Source organism: Tympanuchus pallidicinctus, unplaced genomic scaffold (assembly GCF_026119805.1).
Source record: "Tympanuchus pallidicinctus isolate F22 unplaced genomic scaffold, pur_lepc_1.0 scaffold26, whole genome shotgun sequence".
Lineage (NCBI taxonomy): Eukaryota > Metazoa > Chordata > Aves > Galliformes > Phasianidae > Tympanuchus > Tympanuchus pallidicinctus.
Window position 1 is genome coordinate 6,074,692 of NW_026294743.1, and position 16,851 is coordinate 6,091,542.

At 33.5% G+C, this 16,851-nt stretch overlaps 1 long non-coding RNA gene across 2 annotated transcripts in view; it reads right to left on the reverse strand.

The window, feature by feature from the left end:
• The window catches only part of LOC128084300 (uncharacterized), a 225,282-nt gene extending 208,928 nt beyond the window's left edge, over positions 1-16,354 (reverse strand). For both annotated transcript variants that reach the window (XR_008208450.1, XR_008208449.1), the window contains exon 1: positions 15,091-16,354. This is a non-coding gene — a long non-coding RNA (uncharacterized LOC128084300). The remainder of the gene's footprint in view (positions 1-15,090) is intronic.
• Between the last annotated feature and the right edge of the window lie 497 nt (positions 16,355-16,851).

Sequence of the window (16,851 nt, forward strand, 5' to 3'; positions counted from 1 at the left end):
TATATAGGAATATCTAAATCTTCAGAAGAGGACTATTTGCCAAACTGTTTAAAGGATATTATACAGTATGTTGAAAAAAAGTTCTTGAACGATTACGCATGCACCACCCCCACAGCCCATTGTTACTTTTTCTTTTTTCCACTGAGCGTCCTTCTGTTTTTACTTGTTGTTATTTTTTTTTAATGACAAGTTCATTTATACCTGAGGTATACATTTTGCATACAAGTAGTTTATTCGCAGTGTAAATTAAGAATAGAGTGTTTGTGGTAATAAATATAGACTATACAGGTAATACATTCACCTTTCAGCTAATTCTACTCCAACTGTGGAATTTCTTAACTGTTCAGTAAAGAGCCCACTCATCAAATGAGCATTTGCTTGTTTGTTTGATTCACTCCCTAGTTTATCTGTGAGAAAATTAAACAGAAACCATCATAAGGAAAAAGAATTAAAGCATTACGTTAGAGACTACTCTTTTACTAAATAACTGGCAAGGAGAAACCTTTGCCTCCTCAAGTATTCTCATTCCCAAGAGGACCACTAACACACAAGTCCGCTCCCACAGGAGACTTCTGCAGTGTTTTATTTCCTCTGATTCCTTGTAAGTATAAATAGAGTCCCACTGAAAGAAGTTTAATCTGGTCCAGGCCTAACTAATTTCCAGTTCCATTCAGCTCTTTCATATCATGGCCAAATCTCACACGTACGTTTCGTCCCTGTCCAGACTATGAAGATTCAGCAATTACTATGGAACTATCACAGTTTTAAAAGTGGGAATCAGAAGTTAGAGAGGAGATTGTGGAGACCTCCAAGTTTGGCAATCACATTTTCGAACAACTAATTTTGTAAGCATGCAGAATGGCAGTGATTGTGATGAAATTCATAACAACTTAGAGCGTGCACACGTGTAGACTACTTCACTTATCACTACATCTTTCAGTGGTAATAAGTTGTAACAGAATTAGTATCATCTTAAACATAATACAGAAGGAACTTAGAGTAATTTTTCTAGGAGATAAGGAAATGGAACATTTTTTATGTGGCACAAGGTCACTAAATTATGACTTCTTTTATTACTTATTTTCTATATAGCCCAGAAAATCACGTGGTATTGATTAACATGATAGAACAGTGACCAATGTCCACAAACACTAATTTTCACTAGTCACAAAAAGAAGTTTCTTTTTCTTTATGAGATAGTAAGTATATCAGTAATCTTGATGTAAGAAACGTGTTGAATTATGATGAAACTTAGAATGGAAGTAGACAATCAATATGAGAAGGAGAAAACAAAACATATAAATAAATAAATGTTACACATTAAAGAAAGCAGAAGCAGACAGGAATATGCTTTGAAGGAACTCACTACAACATTCTACATATTTTGACTACACTTTACTGTAAATAACTGTGTGTGGTTTTCATGTCAGAGATGTCTATTTATTTGTAATAGCAAATGAGAGTAAAAATCAAAATAAGAAGCAGTTTCTGAAGTGTCTTGCTGCTTTCAAAAATATGCCCTTATTTTAGTGAAAGTTGATATAATTGTCAGGAAATAGGATTACTTTCTTACTACATGCTGCATTTCATTTCTCCAGAAAAACCTATATGTATTTACAACAGTATTTATCTCTGATTCTATTGTTCCCAGCCTCCTCAAGTAAATATAATGCTTTTAGAGTATTTTAAACGTTTTGGTAGGAATTGCTGAAGCATCAGTGAGTCCTTCAGGGTTAAAAAATAATAGTTCTATCTATTACTAAAAACAGAAGAAAAAAATAATTACTACATATTTAAAGTACAGACCCTTTCCGCCAAAGAACATATATCCCAAACTTATCTACATGCTTGATATAAAAAATGCTGAAAAATATTAAGAAACTATTTGTCACTATTTTCACAGTGAGATCTTTCTGGATTGTGTAACCAAAATTTGACTGTGTTAGTTTTCAGTACTATGAATCATTTTCTTATGAATCAAACTTTATAATAGTTACCACTGATATACGTAGTAATGATTTTGGAATCTTTACTGTTTTCATCACAACAGAAGCAGGTGAGACATCCTAATAAAAATAGATTTGCATAATTGTCCATTACATGTTCAAGATCACTTTTAGACGGAATTTCACTTGCTGTTAAAAGGTTGAGACAAACTTAGAATACAGGTTTGAATTAATGATTTGCTCTCTTAATGATTTGCTTTCTCTGAAGCAGTCTGAGAGAAGACACTTGAAGGAAGTGCTCATCTAAAACCTGGCTTTGAGATAATATCACCAGACTCCTTTGGTGTGCCTCCCAGCTGTGTAACACTAAAAGAAATTTAAGACTGAGACTGATAGGAAGAACAAAGAATGGTAATGCTTTCAGCATGATGCTTGCTTACTTCTGTTAAACAAGACAAGAAACTTGGGAGTTACCAGGCTACAGATTTTTATGATAGTATATTTTCCATTAAAAAAAAAACAAACAACTATTAAGCAATCTAAGGAAAGATATTTCAAATAATATATTGAAGTAATGCCACTTAACATCAGTAGTGTTGAATCAGATCTGTTAATGAAGAAATAGAAAGAAAATACCAAACACTTCTTTGGAAAACACTAGCAGTATTATGGGTGCTCAACAGTTTTAAATAAATGTTTGTTTAGAGAAATTAATAAATACAAAAAATCAAAAAGCATTATCTTGAGAAAAAGCATCATTCAGCTTTTCAGGAAAATAATTAATTTTCTTCTGGAAGAAATAGACAATTCAACTCTTAACACCATTAACTCAAAATTATTAAGAAAAAGAACAGAGAATGGGAACTGAAATGGAATTATTATATCATTATCATCTATATCATTACAGAGGAAGATTAGAAGCCAAAGTATTAGAAATTTGTAAGATGAATTTGCAGTGTATGATGATCAGAGTATATCTGGGAGAAAAGAGCTGGAAAGGAAAATGGGATATATATGGAATGATAGAACAATGAACTTAAATGGAACAAAATAATCAGCCCAGTCAGTGATCTGCTAAATTTAACACTGAGAGGAATCCTTTTCATTTATATTCATGGTCATTCAGATTTCATTTATTGGCACTATAACACTTTTTGGGATATCGTCCTAAAAATGAGGTGAAGAAATAGGGTAAGTCTAATAAGACAGTAAATACGAAAGAGTGAGGGCCAAGTATCTGGTGCAGCTAAAAGATTGTTAAATAGGGACTTGATGGACAGCAGAAGAGTGATTTGTAAGTCTGATGTTTGGCACAATCACAGACTTTTTATATATTAATCCCCTTAAGCTGATCTCTCTTGAACACTATGCGAAGACTATACCCTTTATAATCAGAGATCACATCTACGACTTAGATTATTCCTGGGCACTGGAAAACATATATATAGAATATATATAAAATATATATATAAAATGCATACTGAAACTAGTAAAATATTCTCTAGAACAAAACTGACTGAATCATTTGTATTTTCAAAGACTTTTGCTGCTCTAACACACCTACAAATCTATAGCTGTGATCAAGAGAATACACACTGCTTCTTCCGCTCCTAACTCTGAAAAATTACCTTGTTCTAGTAGAAACAGCACAAAGTCTTAAAATATGAAAATGTTTCAAAAACTTTTGAAGTCAAGCCAAACAACAAAGGGCTATTCAGTTTCTATTACCTGTCTCATGTGTGATGGCACTAGCATAAATAATGGTAACAAAATAAAATAATAGTATTTTAAAACTGATAATTGATAGAAATAATAATACATTAGTGGCTTTGAGAATTAGTGTCTTCGAAATGCAATTGTAGTCATTATCAAACAGCTCCTTAAAAAATGCTGAGAGTTGGTAGAATACAACTTGCACTTTCTCACTATTTGAGACATCCGATTTGCTAATTGTTTGAATAGTTCTCAATTTTTTAATAAGTCAAATTAAAATCATTGTGCATAGCATGAAAATTTCTAAAAATTTTATTTGTTGGTTGTACTCATTTTTAAAAGCCTTTGACATACGCAGTTTTTACTGCTCTTGTAACCTGATATCACAACATCTGCTCAAGATGATGCTGGCAAGTAAGAAAGGGGCTTCCACTTTCTTTCACTGTAGCAGCTTGCATGTCAATCTGAAATCCTGATTTCCATTACAGTAAGTAACTTAAGAAATAACTGGAATAAATATTAAAAGTAAGGAAGATTTGCTTGATATATATTCTCTAGTATACCCTCTATTTCTCTAGTCAGTGCACTTTGAGGCATGTTACTGAACATACTGATTGATTTTTACAATTATATCATAGTAAAATAAAATTTATGTAGTATCTGTTAGCATAGAAGAAATGTATAAAATTATTTTATCTGGCATACTACTTGAGATAAGGAATATGAGGATCATATCTCTTATCACTGTATCCTACCCTAACTCTACCCAAACTGAAAAAGCCATTCCATTGATGAGCTCAAATGGATAATTTGTTGCATCCTATCTGTGATACAATGGTGTTAAACAGGTGAGGAAGTACATACAGTTAAGTTTCAAAGTGTTCTTTAGAATTGCATCAGATTTAACTGGCATTTTAAGTGGACATTTCCCTCCCTCCCTCCCTTTATCAATTTTTATGTATGCAGAAAAAAATCAGGGCAAGATTTATTGTCATCAGTTAACACTGATAGAAACATTTAGACCACACACAATTTTTAAGTCGACCCTGATACCAGTGGGTACTCTGTCCTGATATGTGACATGCTGCAACAGTAACATTTTGCCAGCTGTCACTTATTTCAAGTTTTACTAAGAATTCAGTAAAACTGGAAGTGGCAATCTTACTGTCACATATTCTACTTGAAATTCTGAAAGATCATTGCAGATATGATTTGAATGGCTATACTTGAGCCATCATCTAACCATTTTCAAAGTGAAACTCAGCCAGACCCAAAGGATATAAATTAGCTTTACAGGTGGCCTGTCTTTCACATCACTGTCAGCACTGCTGAAATGCAGCACCTGTCACCTCACTATGTTCAAATTCACTGCTTATCAATGTTCAGCAAGCACTGATGAATGTCAGTGGGTACCATTGTTTCTGCATGGAGGATTTCAGTAACACACATTTGCTTAATGCCCACTTCCATGTCAAATACCATTTTGCCAGGCTCTCCCTCTGCTGCCACCTGTAACAAAGCAAGAAAGTGTAATGGAATATTTGTGGGAAAGTTCAACCTCTTCTGCTGTTCCACTGACATCTGTCTCTGATGCTGTGGGCCAAAATAATAAAATAGGAGGTAGTACTTTTCAGCTGCCCTTGCAGTTAGTCATACTATTTACCTTGTAGTCTCTTCTGTACTATGACATTTCATGGTTCATAATCTGTTCAATTTGAGTGTGATAGGAAAAAAAAAAAAAAAAAAAGAAATAAAAAAGAAAACCTAGATTCCTTGGTTTCATGTGAAGATAAGAATATTGGTCTATCAAACAGTGAATTTTGATTTTCTAGCCATGTAACTAAACCAAAAATAACAGAAGTCATTAATCCTTCCAGCATGTCCCCTGTCTCTGAAGAGGTAGACTTACAGTCTACAGACTCTACGTGCATCTCCTAACAGAGATGACATGCATCTTTTCTAAATGACGGGTCACAAACATGGTAAGAGTATAAGATGTCACACATCTGGATTCTGCTTACATTTGGAGAAATTTCTGCCTACAAAGGAAAAAGGCACTTCCGATCAGGATGTGTTTCTGTTTGGTGGTTTGGAGAACTGAAGGACTATTTTACTGATGGTTTATTTATGTTTGTTTATTTTTAAATGGCAGCTGTCCGCAGCTGTTCCGTGTTTGGAGCGTGAAATTAAGTCTCAGGAGAGATGGATTAGTGGATAGACTGCCAGGAAGTCAATCAAAAGTTCACAGTGTAAGTGTTTAATCCTACGGCTCTGAGAATCTATCACAGAGCTTCTTTGTGATTTGCTAATTATATATATATATTTTTTAACAATCCTGCATCGTAATTATGGGCAAACGCAAGAATACTTCCTGTCATACTGCTAGCATTTATAAGTACACAGTATGAGTATTCAATATTCTGGAATATTCTACTTTAAGCCTATTACTGTTCTGTTAATTGCTTTTAGTAGAACTACTTAATGAAATAAAATCTAAGCTTTGGAAATGCTACATTTTTGTCACGTACTGTTGCTTAAAACACAGTTAATCTTTTTTTCCAACCAATAAGACTGCTGCAGTAGCCCTTCAATTTTTCAGTTATATTATTTAAAAATAAAATCTTTAATGATAGTATTATTTCTGAGACACTTTTGGAAGGAAAAAGCTAAGACAGACATCCTAATTAAATGCACTCGTTGATGAAAATTCAACATTTTCACTTCCAAAAATCCCACTAAAACAGTTCAGATAAAACATGATTCTTAATATGCAGAGACACAAAAATATTGTAGAGCTGATATTTTAATATAGTTCTTTGACTTGATATCATTGTTTCCCCTAAAATACTTTTGATAAAGCAATAGCAGTCAAACTGCTGCAGTAAATCAATAGATGCAATGAAACTCTATTGGTACCTTGAGATTTTTGGGAAGAGAAAGAGATAATAGACAAGAGAATTTGGACATCACTCTTTCATTAATTCATAATGTTTATCTTGTCATAACTTTTACAAGCAATTGTGATACAATATATGTGAAAAACATAGATGAGAAAGCAGGTGCGAGCATTTTAGGAAATTATTCATCAGTAGATGGAAAAGCTATTGATCTTTAGTGAATCATCTTCCCAATTTCTCCCACTTATTCCCTTTCTTTTCGTATTTACATCTTTATGAACCTCTAAGTAATGTATATCTGAGGAGAGGGAGTGTATGGGAACTGCTGAATCATGGCCTGTGCCTCTGATTGACCACATGAGGCAAGCAATGAATCAGCCACCGGAGTGAGTTACCTTCACCTGTGCTACCAGAAGGGGTGGAGCCTGGCTCCACTTCTCCGAGATCCTATTTAAGTGTTGACTGCCACAGACGAAGGATCTCTTCCTGGAGATCACTCCTTGGGGAGAGTATTGTGAGCCTATACCATCAGTAAGGACTTTCCATTTTTTTATTGTCCTTTTGCATTAATCTTATTTAGCCTAACTTTAATGTATATTTCATAATTATAACATCTGTATATACATTGATTATACAGGGAGGTAAAAGACGGAGGTGATTAACTCTTTCTGGAAAGACACATAAGAGAGATCATTTACCAGCTAACAGATCAGAATGGTTTTTAATTTGTAATACAGGTGAGATTCTCCTGCCAGCAGGATCCTGGGAGTTTACAAAGAAGCATAAACAGTTACTGCAGACAACTGAGTAACTTCATCCTAGTAGACTCCAACCAGATACAAAGAAAGAGATCAAATCTTTAGAGGAGAGCAAGCTAGTCCTCAAGAAAACACTTCGTCATGTGGAAGAGTGACAAGATTAAGATTTCTGCAGTATAGTATGAGATGAGTTTTCTGTTTATTAGGAGAAACTGAACAAGGGTGACTTGCTGTCTGTTAAAGGACCTGGACCCTGCAGGTCCACCAACTTACAGAAAGTGCTAAAAATTAAATATTTATCGTGTTAGATCTCAAAAGTGCTGCAAATCCCTAAGGAACTAGAATGGTTCAGCAATTATCTCTCAAGTGCCATGTGCCGGCAGGAGTAGAAAGTCTCAATGCTAAAAGCCTGATTTGACTAAGTTTTAGTGCAGAATGAAGAAACAAAAGCATGAATGAACATCAAGAGGAATAAGCAATAAAAAAGATCTATTAGATGTTGCTCCTAGAGACACTAGGAAATATAGGACTGATCTTCAGGTCGTTTGGTCTCCTTTGGCCAAGTGCTAGCTAATCTAAATTCCTTGCCTTAGACCCGCAAGGCATCTCCTTACATTTATGTCTATCAAAGCATAGTGAGGGCTGGCCTTTAGCCCTGAAAGAGAAGGAATTTGCCTCCATTATGGAGAAAAACATGACTTTTTCAGCAGTCCAGAAAGAGAAGTCCAATCCAACAGTTTGGTCTGATGCAAAGTCTGAGCTCTGGCTTTGTGTGCATATGTTTCACTAGCAGTCTGGAAGATCATGATTCATGTAGCTCTAGTTCAGAAAGTTCTGCATCTACTATTTGATGCATTGATCCTCTCGCTTAATAGCTAGCCCTTAAGACATAATAACTTACAGATATATGCATTTATTCTACAATGCTCTGAAAGGTCTTTTTAAATATTCATTCTATTCTGCTAAATAAGCAGCCCTCCTTTCCAAGAGGCCTGTGATTAATACTCCTTTCATCTGTCACCACTATGCACAGCCTTTGGGGCAGCCTGATCCTCTTGCCACTCCAAAAATTTAACTTCAACTTATTTTCAATATTGCTACTGCCAAGCTTCAAGACTTTAGGCAAATCACTTGACCTTATTGCATCTCACTTTCCATTAAATCGGGGGTAGTGCTTAGCTTCATAAAGTATGTCAGTTTTAAAGATTAAAAAAAAATATTATATATGAACTTAGTATAATTATTTTACACACAATGGAATCTTCATCTTTTAAGATGATGCCAGTGGTAAAGCTGTCAACTCAAAACTGATCCTGACTGCCAGAATCTTATATCACTATTATGGCTGAATGCCATCAACAGGGTCATAAAAGAAGGGAAAGGACACACTTGTTCAATCCATTTGACAGGACCATCACCAGTAGTGCACGTGCAGGATTTGTTGTTTTGTTTTATATGAATGTGGTATAACTGAGAAGGATATTTTACATAGATAACACAAGAGAACACAGAAGATGCATAACAGAATTTTCTGTTGAAAAGTAAGCTGACTGTAAATTACAATGCTAAGAAATAGTTCTAACATGTCTGCTGGTGCTGGTTTAAAATAGTGACTTGCTTTTCTGCCTAACTATTCTGAATGCTGTGAGATAACTACTTCAAAATGGCCTAAAAATTAATTAAATGGTAAACTAATGAGTTAAAAATCTTACTGTTATTAAATAAGTATGAAGAAAATAAATTTTCACATAACGTAGTGAAATTATGTAAGAAATAATAGCATATTAGATGTCATATTTATTACATTAAATGTGTGAACATTGTTAATACATTAACATTTAAAAAGGTAGCCCATGGCAAGTCAATTTCACAGCAATTAAAACTGAAAACCTGGTAATTGACATTTGATAAGTGTGTTAATTGATATCAAGCTTGCAATAGCTAACATGTTAAATGTCAATTAAATCCATGTGTTTTTACAATTAGAATTTATTAATAAAGAATCTAATTACAAAATGTTGGTTATGTCAATTTGTGTTAATTATGCAGTAACTGAATTTATAGCTGAAAAACTCTGTCAGCCCTCAACAGCACATTAAAAAAATCCTTTTTTTTGCATTTAACACATGTATTTTGTCGTACTAGTTGTAACAGATGGGGAGAAAATGCTAGATTGACAGTACAATAAAACTGCTTCAACCTCATGATATTGAAAAAACCTAAGAAGAACACCTTGAGCATAGCTTTTGTGATCTGGTGATTGTGTAATTATTGAGATCTCTTTACAACATTTTAAACAATTGTTCTCTAGTTCTGTGAAAGCACAGTTACAAAAATATTCCATAAGTGATGTGGGGATTATTCAGTAAACAAAATAAATTGTGTCCATATTGTTAGTGTGCTATCACTTATGTAACAATGATTCTGAGTGCTAAGCATGTAACCATGCTTGGACTACACTGATCATAGGTATACCCTTATGTTATGAGCTATAAACTGCAAATGCAAAGCAACCAATGCAAAATGTGGGTTGCTTGGCCTAATTTCAATAGGCTGATATTTAGCCACAAGGACTGCTTTAGAGATTATTAGATCTTCTAATTAATTTAATTAATTAATTAATTTAATCTTTTAATTTAATTTTCCCATGCCTGTTTTAGAGATGAAAGTGACTGGCTGGAAGTTTGTTCTAAATGGAAGAAAGCAAACTGAGTATAGGATTTTACTCTTATTCTTGCACAAGAAAAAAATACTTTGAGACCTACTGTCTCTGAAAGAACATCAAATAATGGAATATATCCCTAACATACATCACAGCTTACCAGAAGTTCAAACTCTCATCATCACAGCATTATAACAAGCTCTTACACAGTCTTAAGTCATCTATCCAAACTTGTAGCTAAGCAGCAATTAGTTTACTTAAAGGCAGATCTGTTCTACCATGTTTCTGGTTTCTGCCCTTGGTGGCACATGGTATTTTAGACCAACATGCTTGGACATAAGCCAGGAAGAAGACTTATTGCTGCAAATGCAATGAAAGAAGTTATGAAACTGGAACTGTTCTGAATGACTAGAGGTATAAACCACAGGTAAGAAAGACAGTCAGCTAGCAGAATTTAATTTAGATAGAGAAAATGAGCACCATAGGTAAGGGGGAGGAGAGGAAAAAAGTGTTGCTTAATATCCTCAAATTACACAGAATAAATTAAGAAAGTTGGAAGAAAGTCAGAAAAACTGGAGAAAGAGAAAAAGAGGGGAGAAAAAAGAGGAAAAATAAACTAGATTTCTATGTTATTTCTTCTTCATCTCAAGATTTTTTTTAATTTTTGAAAATGTGAAAGACTTTCAAGTAAACAGTAAATCTTAATGACGTTTATATTGGGCTGTATAAAGAATTTCAGTTCTGCAAAAGTAATTTTCCAATGAATTTTCACTATTTTTGTCTTTATCTTTCTAGTGATGTGGAGTGCTTGGTTACTGCTCTGGAACTTGGACAGATACTATCTTCTGCATGTAAAAACGCCAACAGGAAAAGTTTATTTCCGTAACCAAGTTAAAATTGATTCTTTTTTGGTTGTTTGTTTGTTCAGAACACTTGTTTTAACTATTACTTTAGTTTTTACAACTTCTACAGCTAATTTACTTTTGATTCTAATAGAGAAAAATTGATTTGATTTCGTCTTATTTCCTAGTTTATCTCATTTGCATCTTGATTTGGGACAGCATGCATTGGTGTCTACTTTTGCTGTGAGAATGAAAATTAGGCTTACACTAAAGAAAGATTCTGTCAGAAACGAATACTTCCACCTGACAAAACCTGTAATTAAATTCTTAAATGAAAATAATGAGCTGAAAGTATTTAAAAATTTGCCTTTTTTTAAGTGTGAAGAACATCATTTTGGGTACAACTAAATTAAAATTCATTTAGTATAGAAGATTGCATTTCTTTTGTAATCTAAGTAATTGTGTTCCGTACTCAACCAAACTTAAATTACAAAGCAAAAAGTGGAATTAAATTTCCATACCCTGTTGCATTGATTGTGTGTGTGTGAGAGAGAGAGAGAGAGAGAGAAAATAAAACAGCATTTGAAGAAGCAGTGGAAAACCAGTCTGTAATCATACTTGTTTTGGAAAAGTAACAGCTTCTGGTATTTGTTTAAATACCTGTCTAATAACCCCCCATTTCGTTAACATTCAGTTATTTTCTGGCTGCATATAGCATGCACAGTCAGCAGAAACATTTAGTAACAGCCTTTCTCTAACATTCCAAAGGAAGAATCATCAATCTATCAGTTCAAGAAAATATTTACTCAACTTATTCTGTGTAATTCTGCTATTCTAAGCTATACATAACAGCATGTTCAGAGGGTCTCGCAAAGTGCAGTAGCAAGATATTTTATTCATATCATATAATATTTCTCCATGTGATCAGAAACAGAATAAGACCACCTCTGCTTCTTTCTTGGATGTGAATGAGGTCTTCATGGATTAGGGTCCGTCATCAAAAAGAGTTTCATGTGCTATATCTATTATTTCCAGAAAAGATTATCAGAAACCATGCTTTAAGCATAGGTAGACATTTTTGATTTATAGCCAAGTGAATGAGGCATCATACTCCTTTGTTTCACAGAAAGCAGAATAGAAAACACTGCAATTTGGATTCATAGTTTATTAGATGGGAACAAACAAATAATTCTTTTAAAACTCTGGGAAATAATCCTATTTGCCTGGAGTTCATAATATATGCCCGAAAAAGAGTTGTTTTTAACTTAATCCAGATTATGCTGACCCAGTGTATACTGACATTTACTGAGCTTTGGTCTTATTCTCATGCTTTTTAATGAGATCCATTACGCTTGTGCATCCACTCACTCAAATTGAAAAAGCAACCCTATAAAAAACCTTTGGATTTCAGTATCTATATGAGTTATGCTAAACTCAGATGCTCTGCCTTGTCCAAAAGCAGGCTCTTGCTTTTTATTTTACAAACTGATCTCTATGCAAGAGGCTGTTTCAATACCTTCCCCTTCTTACTTGTATCTTTCTTCAAAAATCTCCCTATGATTAATAAAAATCAGTATAAAAGAAATGTTTTCCAAAATATATTTTACTGAAACATCTCTGGTCAGTTATAGACAGTTCTATCTGAAAATGAAATCTGAAGCTTTGAATCCTGTGCAGCTTGTAAGTGCTTCAGTAGTTAGTTTTCTGGGCCACGCTTACATTAGGAAGAAAACCTTCAAAGCTCCTTTGTACGTCCTTTATACGGCATTTCAAGTATCCTCGTAAATTCTATTGTTGAGATAAATACGCTTGAGACGCTATCGTCCTCCATCTTACATACTCTAAGGCAAGGCATAATAACTCAAAAAAATTTATTGCTTCTAGCAGTGGAATTCCAATGAAAGTGAATGCAGATGTATAATATATTCAAGTAGTTATTTCAATTTAGTAATACTCTCATATCACTTAGAATAATGTCTTCTTAAAATTCATTTTTAATTCTGCTGATTATAATGGAGTTAATTCCTATACAAATACTGATATTTTTCTTCAGTCAGTACTTGACAATGATATCAGTTAAAAAAAAAAAAAATATTATTTTTTAGCATAGAGTTAGAGATCATATTCAGGCTTACCTATTTCTTAACCTGGATACTTTTCTATCCCTATATATGATAAAAATCTTGAAAATGCTTCCTGAAGAACAGCTAAACTAAACAACGTTTCTGTGCACAGATGAAGTTCAGCCCTAGGTCTCATCACCCAGTTTCAGTTATTGTGGCTTCCTTTACAGTAGGAACAGATTTGAGATGGGTCACTGCTAAAACTGATTTCCTAGACTTCTGTCCACCTTACTTGCCTGTGTGTTTTTTTTTTGTTATTTAAAAAAACAAAACAAAACAAAACCTCATCTCCTTTCCAAGGACAGAATACCAGAATAATATCTTGCTTACTACCAAGACCTTTCAGTGTTTTTCGATTCTTTTGAGAATTAACAATCAGAATAACAGATATTTCTAAACCATTATGTATTGCATGAAACAGGAAGAGGATAAAAGAAACCCTAAGATTCAGAAACGTATCATTCATTTTAAATGGCAGTGGCTTCCTTCAAAGTTTTCTTGTTTTTACCCTTAGATTTACTTCTTAGTGGCAGAAAAGTAGTAACGGTCCACAAAGTATTTTTTAAAGAATAATTTGAGTTTAATAAAGTTGTTCAATATACTCATAACGTTATTAGAACCAGTATTTAAGGATTGTAAAAAGGAATCTTCAAAGTGCTCAGCTTATGAGATTTGCAAAATTAACTTCGTAATTGCAGTACGCACCAAAATACTGTGCTGATAGGCATTTTCCAACCGAATGGAGTTCATTCCTAGCATTAAATATTACGTAGCCTGTCTCTGATAATTTCGGTTTACCCGCGGATGGGTTTTATAATAGAAACAGATTTCCCAGTTATTTCTTCTAGACAATAATGTCAAACTACTCCACCAATTGCATATTGTCAGCCTGCTCATTTTAATATGTTTTAATTTTTTTAATCTTGTTTTGAGAACAGAATTTTGAAGGATAAATCCTGTTTACACAAACTAGAAGTCTTTTTCTATTAAGAGTCACGTTAGATGTTCGGAGGAAATTCTTTAGTCAGAATTTATTTTATTTTATTAAAGTTATTTATTTTTTATTTCATAGCAGTAGCATCTTGAAAAGAGGTGGAAATGGAAAAATTCAGTAATCAAGTATGGCATACCTAGTAGGTATAATCTCCACTGCAGCTTGTTTTTCTTTTCTGTCTGCGAATTAGTCCCCTTCCACAAGGGAAATTGATTCCAATTTAACAGTACTAAAAGCCTCTTGATGTTCCTGTCTGGACACCCTCCAGTCTTTGAGGGAATTATATCATGTGTATGGCTGTTTTCCAGCTTCTTCCTTCTTTCTTTAACTATCATATTCAAAAAAGATCTTTCCATTACTTGTAAGCCTTTGGAAGCAGAACAGATAATTAACTATCACTTTCTTTGATGCTAATTTTAGAATATTTCTGCTATCTTAGTTTACATTCAGATTTGGGTCATTTAAACAAAACATACGAACAACCTGTAAAAACATATTTAATTTTTTTATGATATATGAGAAAACGAAGAGACAAAGCTCTCCGTACTTAATCTACTTATTAAGTAAAATGTAATTTAAACAATACATCAGTAATTCTCATGAGAGTTTCTATTTTTTGCATTATACAAGATGGAAAGAAAAATCAGATCATGATCTGTCAATAACGCAACATTTTTTCAGTAGATTGAACACAATGAAATAAAATCTTCAGAAAAAAATTACGTTTGAATTGAAATATTTCACAGTTTGTGTAAGTCATGAGGCTTTTCCATCTTAAACTCTCTAGTGTAAACAAACATACTTTATTAAGTGTACCTATAAACCTGAGACCACGTAAATATGTGACTGAATTTTTAATCTTATCAAGACCTTCACTAGTTTGCTAGGTTTCAATCAACAGAATAGTTGATGCATTGTTTTTGCTTTGACCTGGAACTGTAAATATTAGAATAATGTAAGCGTGAGGGTTCCTGAAGTAGAGAAAGAAGAAAGAAGGCTTAGGGTTTGTTCTCCTGCCTTTTTGTTTCTTCCTCCAAAACATGCTTCTTAGGTATTGTATAATCAAAGACTATTAGGATGTTATAATCACAAAATAAACAAGAGAGTTAGGCAAAGCAGATGATGATAACAGAAGAGAAAAAATAGAAGGCATACCTCTATCCTGGGCTCACTCACAAAACACCAGCAGAGCAGGTCTCCAGAAGAGATCCTTCCCCACTGGTTGCCAGCTCTTCAATAGGTCTAGGAATTGCCTTCACCTGTGCTCCTCTGGCGGACTCACTGCCCACCTCAGGTGATCAATCAGAAGTTCAGGCTATGACTCAGCAGTTCCCATACAGGTATGCACAGCATAACCTCCATACCTAAACGTTATGAGGATCTGATGCATGCTTTCATTTAGACACACAAGTCACCTTCAGAATATTTATTTTAGCCACTACTGAGTGTAAGAAATACAGTACCATGAATAAGTAATCCAAGTAAGAGTAGACAGCTCTGGATACTTACTGGGAGAAAAAAAAAAAAAGAAAAAAAGAAAAAAAAAAAAGAGCTGTTCATATGGAAGAGATATCAGAATAAAAGATTTCACTGACCTAGTCTGACTGCAAAATTTGAAGTCACAATTGCTGGGCAAAGTCTATCATTTTATAAAGGGTGGTGCAGTGAGATAATCAAAGGTGAAAATATCCATTGTTACCCAGATGAAAGCTAGTTCTCTTCAGTCTAGATCTGTTGACTCCTAAGGTTTAAGCATAATTTATGTCAGTTCTCAGACTCTTTAATTTCCTTGAGAAAGTCAGCAGGGGCATGAAAACCATGAATTAGTAAAATGAATACTTTTCAGCCTGTTCCATATCCACCTTATAGCTAGGTAGAGCTTTATAGATGTTTATCTTCAGCACCCGGGAAACTGACTCTATAACTACTGAGTTGTCTCACCTATTTCTCAAATTTTCCCCACAGAACTACTCTTACGCTAAACTCTAGTTTATTTCCACTATCTTTTTCTTTATGTCCTTAACCTTCTTCTTTTTTAATTATTTTTCTTTTTTTTATCTCCTCAACTATTTCTTGACTGCATAACTGTATCTGTAGAATTGATAACTCATTGAATTATTTTTGCAGAATCCTAACATTATTTCAGAATGATAACAAAGTAGAATAAGAAGGACCTTAAAAATCATCTAGGAAGTATGTTAAATAACACTACAAAAAGTTTTTAAAAAAACGCAGTCTCTGATGGACGTCAATGACATCAGTAAGAAGAACTATTTACAGTTGCAAAAAAAGGAAATAAAATCTCCTAAGAAATACTAATGCATGTTTGAGGGTAAAGTAAGTTCCGACTAACTTCAGCATAGCTTATTCTCGTAGATTAGAGCAATAAAATCTTGTTTTTCATTTTCTTTTTTTTTTTTTTTTTCCTTCAGACAGAACTTCTTCACTTTTTTTTTTTTTATACTTGTGTTTTTTTTTTTTCCCCTAGAACTACTCAAAAACCAGTTATATTTTCATAGTGTTAGTTGAGTCTTTCAAAATTCCTTCATAGAGAAAAATAAACACAGAATGCATAGTGGCTATTCCACTTTCAAGAATGGAACTCATTTAGGACCTTTCTTAGATAACTAAATATTTAGATCAATTTAATAGCTTTCTAGACAGTAGCTCGACAGTGCAATATTTCAGGGAATATTTTTCTACCTTTTTTATTTTCACACATAGAACATAACGTATGTATATCATAGCCAATAGCAGTGCAAGGATCTTTTTTTAACACATTAATTAAATTTAAAAAACCAGCATAGAATATTTGAATAATAAATACATGATTGAGTTGTTGATTTCCAGTGATTAAAAAGAAAAGAACGCATTCATGTCAAGCAGAATATACCCAAAACATCAAATAATCAAGAA